At 45.0% G+C, this 5,943-nt stretch overlaps 1 non-coding gene across 1 annotated transcript; it reads left to right on the top strand.

Annotated features, from left to right (window-relative positions):
- The first annotated feature begins 4,717 nt into the window (after positions 1-4,717).
- On the top strand, positions 4,718-4,800 carry trnal-uaa (transfer RNA leucine (anticodon UAA)). Its single transcript has one exon. It is a non-coding gene; the product is annotated as a tRNA-Leu (tRNA).
- The last annotated feature ends 1,143 nt before the right edge of the window (positions 4,801-5,943 follow it).

Raw genomic sequence — 5,943 nt, forward strand, 5'->3', positions numbered from 1 at the left:
AGAGAGGTCACGCAGCTGTGGATTCATGACGTAACAGATCAATGGTTACCTTCTCTTTTGGAAATGTACTCCTCTTTGAGATCGTTTATTTATTTTATTTATTTATTTATTTATTTATTTTTGCCTGTCTGCACTTAATAATCTTGCTTCTATTTTTATTTTATATTTTTGTTAGTTTGTTTATTGATAGTTTGATGAGGCGTCCCCCTGCTTGCTCTTATTCTTAATCCCAATATATGCTTCATTTAATGTGTTGAATTTTGTTTGATTAAAAATAATGTATGAAAATTTTATTAAAAATCTTGTAATAAAACAAGCTGTTTTGGTTCATCTTTCAATATTCAATTCATCAAAAAAAATTAATAAACCTTTTAATAGTAATTACAAAAGACAAAGGTTTTGCTGCAGTTCAGTTTGACATTGATTCACATTGATACATTGATCAATCAAATCAATATTTTGTTTAAAAGCGCGCAAAAGGGGTTGAACATAAAAGTATTCAAACAGAAAAAAAACATACACGCAAATATAACAGTGTCTCTTTCAAACAGGGTCAAATGCCAAAGTGACAGAAGTGAGTGTGTTTTCAGTTTGGATAGGAAACAAGTGGGAAGAAACAGTTTTTTTGTTTAAACTTTAACTTAAATTAAAAGTTTCCATTTGTTTCCATGACCTAATTGCAATTTGGACCGCTCTGTAACATGTAATGAGTCCTTTTCACCACCAGGGCGCAGCATTGTCTTGCTCTAAACTGCTCTGCTGTGAGGGCACGTGAGGCCAGAGACTCATCAGGTCACCAGTCTGTGCTGCCATAAATTAATACTCTACATGTCTGGTTTAATTGAAACAAGTCACACGAGGAAAAATAAATAGGGCTTTGTTTGTTTGTGCCACGGGAAAGAATTTGTTTCTAATCTAATTCAATAAAGTTATGTTCACTTCAGGCTAAACTTCCCACGACCGCTCCAGTAAACCACACAGTCACGAGCACTGGTGGGTTACGTTAGGCACCGATAATGAAATCTGTTTAATGTGACCACAATTAAGTTGTTTTCTTGTATATTTAGAACTGTACTTTCCCACAGGACACCGGCCTATATTAAATTAGGCCTGAAGAAGTATAGTTCAGACACAGCAGTTGTAAAAGAAGACCATACCATAAACTGTACTGTGGAAATATTACCTTTTGAGACATTTTATTCGGCCTAAATGTCATCTATATTTTTAAATTCAGAATATACAGCGTTGTGCAGGTGATTTGAGGTTTATATCGCATTTGTCTGAACACAAACAGGAGAATAAATTGATGTGTTGGACTAGTTTAGTGTTTACGTGCATATGTATAACTTAAAACTCATATCACAGAACCTCAGAAGTGTAAGCTGGTTAAATAAAGGCTCAAGTTGAGTTTCTGACTTAAAAAAGATGAGTTAACATGCCTCAGAACATAAATAATATGTTAACTTATTGTGAAAAGTTATCATAAGGTAAGAATATAAGTGATAGTAACAAAACGTCATGAGTTATTATGGTGTACGATTGATGTTCATAAGTTAGAACGACTCAAACGTTTACCTTAACCTAAGATTTATTGAAGTAGAGCATGAATCGTAACTTTTTTATGTTTTCTTTTTATATATGATTTATTTTAACAAAACTTGCGACGTCGTCTACGGGAAATTTACTGTTTTTGCAAGAAATGTCCAAATTTATAATCCGCAAATTCATCATTATTTGTTATCGTCTCAACAAACTTGGGGTTCAAAAATATTATATGTAGCGCCACGTTCTGTCTGAAGCTGTCGTGAAAAAAATTATGTCACATCGTTCGTTTGTGCTGAAAAGAGAAAGAATAAAGTCTAAAGTCTAAGACGAACAACTCCAGTAGGGGGCGGTAATGTAACACTCGGATACCAACCGCCATAAAACACCAGAAGAAGAAGAAGACATTAAACTTTGAGCCGGTTGCACATGGATTTTCCTGGTATTTATGAAGATATTAATCATAAATCAAGTCAACAAATCCACTGACTTTTAAACAGTGTTGGTCAAACGGTGGGCCACAAGCAAAATGTGGTTGAGGGGCCGCCAAATGCCTAGAGCCGGCCGTGTGAATATGACATAGTTATTGGGAGTTTTTTGCATGGGTAGATTTACACTGTTTACTTTGATTGGCATTCAAGAAAATATCACAGATGAATATCAAAATGTAATGTTGCACAGCAATAAAAATAAAGAAAAGAAAAGCAGTAATAAAGTTATTCAATATTTCACTGTATACATAAAGTGGTGATTGTAAGGCAAATTAATATGACATTGAATTATTGTCCATCTGTGTACGTTTTATCATATAAACTATACACAATAAGGTGTTAACTATCTGCTTTTCAACCCTGAAAAAACCAAGGTCATTGTGCTGGGCTCTAAACAGCTACGAGACACTCTATCTGAGCAGATAGTCACACTGGAAAATGTCAGTGTAGCCTCCAGTTCTAGTGTAAGAAAGAAAGTCGTATTTGACCAGGAGCTCTCATTTAAAGCACACATAAACCAAGCCTGTAAAACAGCCTATTTCCATTTGCGCAATATAGCCAAAATCAGAAGAATCCTGCCTAAAAGTGATGCTGAAAAACTTCTCCATGCATTTGTAACATCTAGATTGGACTACTTTAAGTGCCTACTCGCAGCAAGCAAAAAGCTTTCAACTGGTTCAAAATGCAGCAGCAAGACAACTGACAGGAACAAAAAGAAGAGAGCACATTACGCTGGTGCTCAAGTCTCTTTTCTGGCTCCTGTCCGGTTTAGAATCAAATTTAAAATTCTACTCTTGACCTACAAAGCCATAAATGACATGGCCCCATCCTACCTCAAAGATGCTATAGAACCATATCATCCAAACAGAGCTCTTCGCTCTCGAAATGCTGGACTTCTGGTGGTGCCAAGAGTCTCTAAAAGCACAGTAGGAGGTAGAGCGTCCAACCTATGCATTTCAACCCCCTCTGGCCATTTCGTCCACCCATGGTATTTCATTCACCCTTGGCATTTCGTCCATCCTTGGCATTTCGTCCACCCTGGGCATTTCGTCCACCCTGGGCATTTTGTCCATCCTTGGCATTTCGTCCACCCTGGGCATTTCGTCCACCCTGGGCATTTCGTCCACGCTTGGCATTTCGTCCATCCTTGGCATTTCGTCCACCCTGGGCATTTCGTCCACCCTGGGCATTTCGTCCACCCTGGGCATTTTGTCCACCCTGGGCATTTCGTCCACCCTGGGCATTTCGTCCACCCTTGTCATTAATCCACCCTGGGCATTTCGTCCACCCTGGGCATTTCGTCCACCGTGGGAATTTAGTCCACCCTTGGCATTTCGTCCACCCTGGGCATTTCGTCCACCATGGGCATTTCGTCCACCATGGACATTTAGTCCCACCTGGGCATTTAGTCCCACCTGGGCATTTCGTCCCCCCTGGGTATTTCTTTCACCCTTGGCATTAATCCACCCTTGTCATTAATCCACCCTGGGCATTTCGTCCCCGCTGGGCATTTTGTCCCCACTGGGCATTTCTTTCACCCTTGGCATTAATCCACCCTGGGCATTTCGTCCCCGCTGGGCATTTTGTCCCCGCTGGGCATTTCGTCCCAGCTGGGCAGTTCGTCCCCGCTGGGCCTTTTGTCCCCCCTATTTCATCCAACCTTTGTATTTCAACCCCCTACGGGCATTGCATCCAACCTTTGCATTTCAACTCCCTCCGGGCATTGTATCCAACCTGGGCATTTCAACTCTCTCTGGACATTTCATCCTCCCTTAGCATCTCATCCAACCTTTGCATTTCAACCCCCTACGGGCATCGATCCTACCTGGGCCTTTCAACCCCCTCCGGGCATTGCATTTCATCCTCCCTGGGCATTTAATCCCCCCTGGAAAATTCATCCTTTATCCCTCCTGGAAATGTCATCCTTCATCTCCCCTGGGCTATTCATCCCGGTGGGGGGGTCGGGGGGTATCACAGACCCCCCATCGCCCATCGACGAGGGTGACCCCCCGTAGACGGATGCGGGGTCCCGCTGACCCCCTGTAGACGTGGGCGGGGTCTCACTGACCCCCGTAGACGAGGGAGGGGTTCCGCTTACCCCCCATAGACGGGGGCGGGGTATCGCTGACCCCCCGTAGACGGAGGCGGGGTCTCGCGGACCCCAGTAGACGAGGGCGGGGTTGGGCGGACCCCCCGTAGACGAGGGCGGGTTCTCGAGGACCCCCCTTAGACGAGGGAGGGGTCCCCCCTTGACAAAAATAAACTACAAAAAAAAAAAAAAACTGCGGCCGGCGAGACGGTTCTAAAAAAAAAAAAGTAAACGCTAAAACTAAAACAATTAGATGTCGTCGGCAGGATTTCCTCCCCGGCTTGACCTGCAGGTGTCGCAATTGCGCACGCCCGTTTTACTCGTCGGCGTTGTCGCATTCTTTATTCAAAATTGTCGCATTCTTTATTCAAAATAGTAGCACACCCAATTTAAATGAGCGTCGTATTTCGGTCTCCCCCCCTTAAATGCCACTGCTCCCGGAGCCGTAGTAGCAGTAGCAGCGGCGGCAATGGTAACGGTAACGGCAGCGGCGGCAATGGCGGCAGCGATTGCAGAAGTAGTCGTATTCGTAGTTGTCGTCGTCGTAGCAGGCACCAACACACCATTTAAACAAGCAACGCCATCACAGGTCTTCGCCAGGATGGCCGAGCGGTTAAGGCTTCGGACTTAAAATCCGACGGGCGGTGGCCCTCGTGGGTTCGAATCCCACTCCTGGTATTAACTTCTTGACGAATAAATAAAAAAAAAACACCACCGATTTTGTCGCCGCGAACGAGAAAAAAAATTCTACACACGTCGTATTTCGGTCTTCCCCCCCGGCGGCAACGGCAGCGGCAATGGCGGCGGCAACGGCGGGGTATCGTAGACCTCCCCACCCCCTGTAGACACCCCCCACCGCATCAGTCGCTCAGCTGGGGGGGTATCGTAGACACCACCCACACCCCCCTTGTATCAGACACTCGGCTGGGGGTATTGTAGACCCCCCACCCCCTGCATCAGACACTCGCTGGGGGGGACACCCCCCCGCATCAGACGCTCGCTGGGGGTATCGTAGACGCTCACTGGGGGTATCGCAGACCCCCCCGCATCAGACGATCGGCTTGGGGAGGGGGGGTATCGTAGAACCCCAGTTGGGGGGGTATCGTAGACCCCCTATCCCCCCCGCATCAGACGCTCAGCTGGGGGGGCATCGTAGACCCCCCCAACCCCCCCGCATCTGACGCTCAGCTGGGGGTATCCTAGACCCCCCCACCCCCCCGGATCTGACGCTCAGCTGGGGGTATGCTAGACCCCCCACCCCGCCCTCCCACCCTCCCACCCCCCGCATCTGACGCTCAGCTGGGGGTATCCTAGACCCCTAACCCCCACCCTCCCAGTGTGGCCCAAGGCCCCCCTGCCGAGCCCCCCCAGGCCCCTTTATTGATTGTCAGGATGGGACGCACGAGGGTTAAAATACTTTGACTGCATGATAAATGATGATGAATAGAAAAATAAAACATTTAGGAATACATGTGGATATGTATAAATACACACAATACTGACAGAATAACAGTTCCAAAAAGTGCAAATAGATGATAATTGTTGGAGTATTTAAAGTTTCAGGTGTGAAGTGTTCATGAGTCCAAAAGGCAAAGGTCCAGCCAACGAAACATGGGTTTTATTGTTTTATTTTTATTGAATCACGTGGGTCTATAGTCCTAGGCAGTTTAAACATTTAGCCAAGTAAAACATTCAAAAAGTTATCGTATTTTCCGGAAGTCGCACCAGCCAAAAAAATCATAACAGAGAAGAAAAATACACATATAAGTCGCACTGGAGTATGAAATGCGGTCGCAAGTGTGAAAATAACAAATAATATCA

The sequence above is a fragment of the Eucyclogobius newberryi genome, unplaced genomic scaffold, assembly GCF_026437365.1.
Source record: "Eucyclogobius newberryi isolate DKJ021-1_F unplaced genomic scaffold, fEucNew1.0.hap1 SCAF_7, whole genome shotgun sequence".
NCBI classification, from domain to species: domain Eukaryota; kingdom Metazoa; phylum Chordata; class Actinopteri; order Gobiiformes; family Gobiidae; genus Eucyclogobius; species Eucyclogobius newberryi.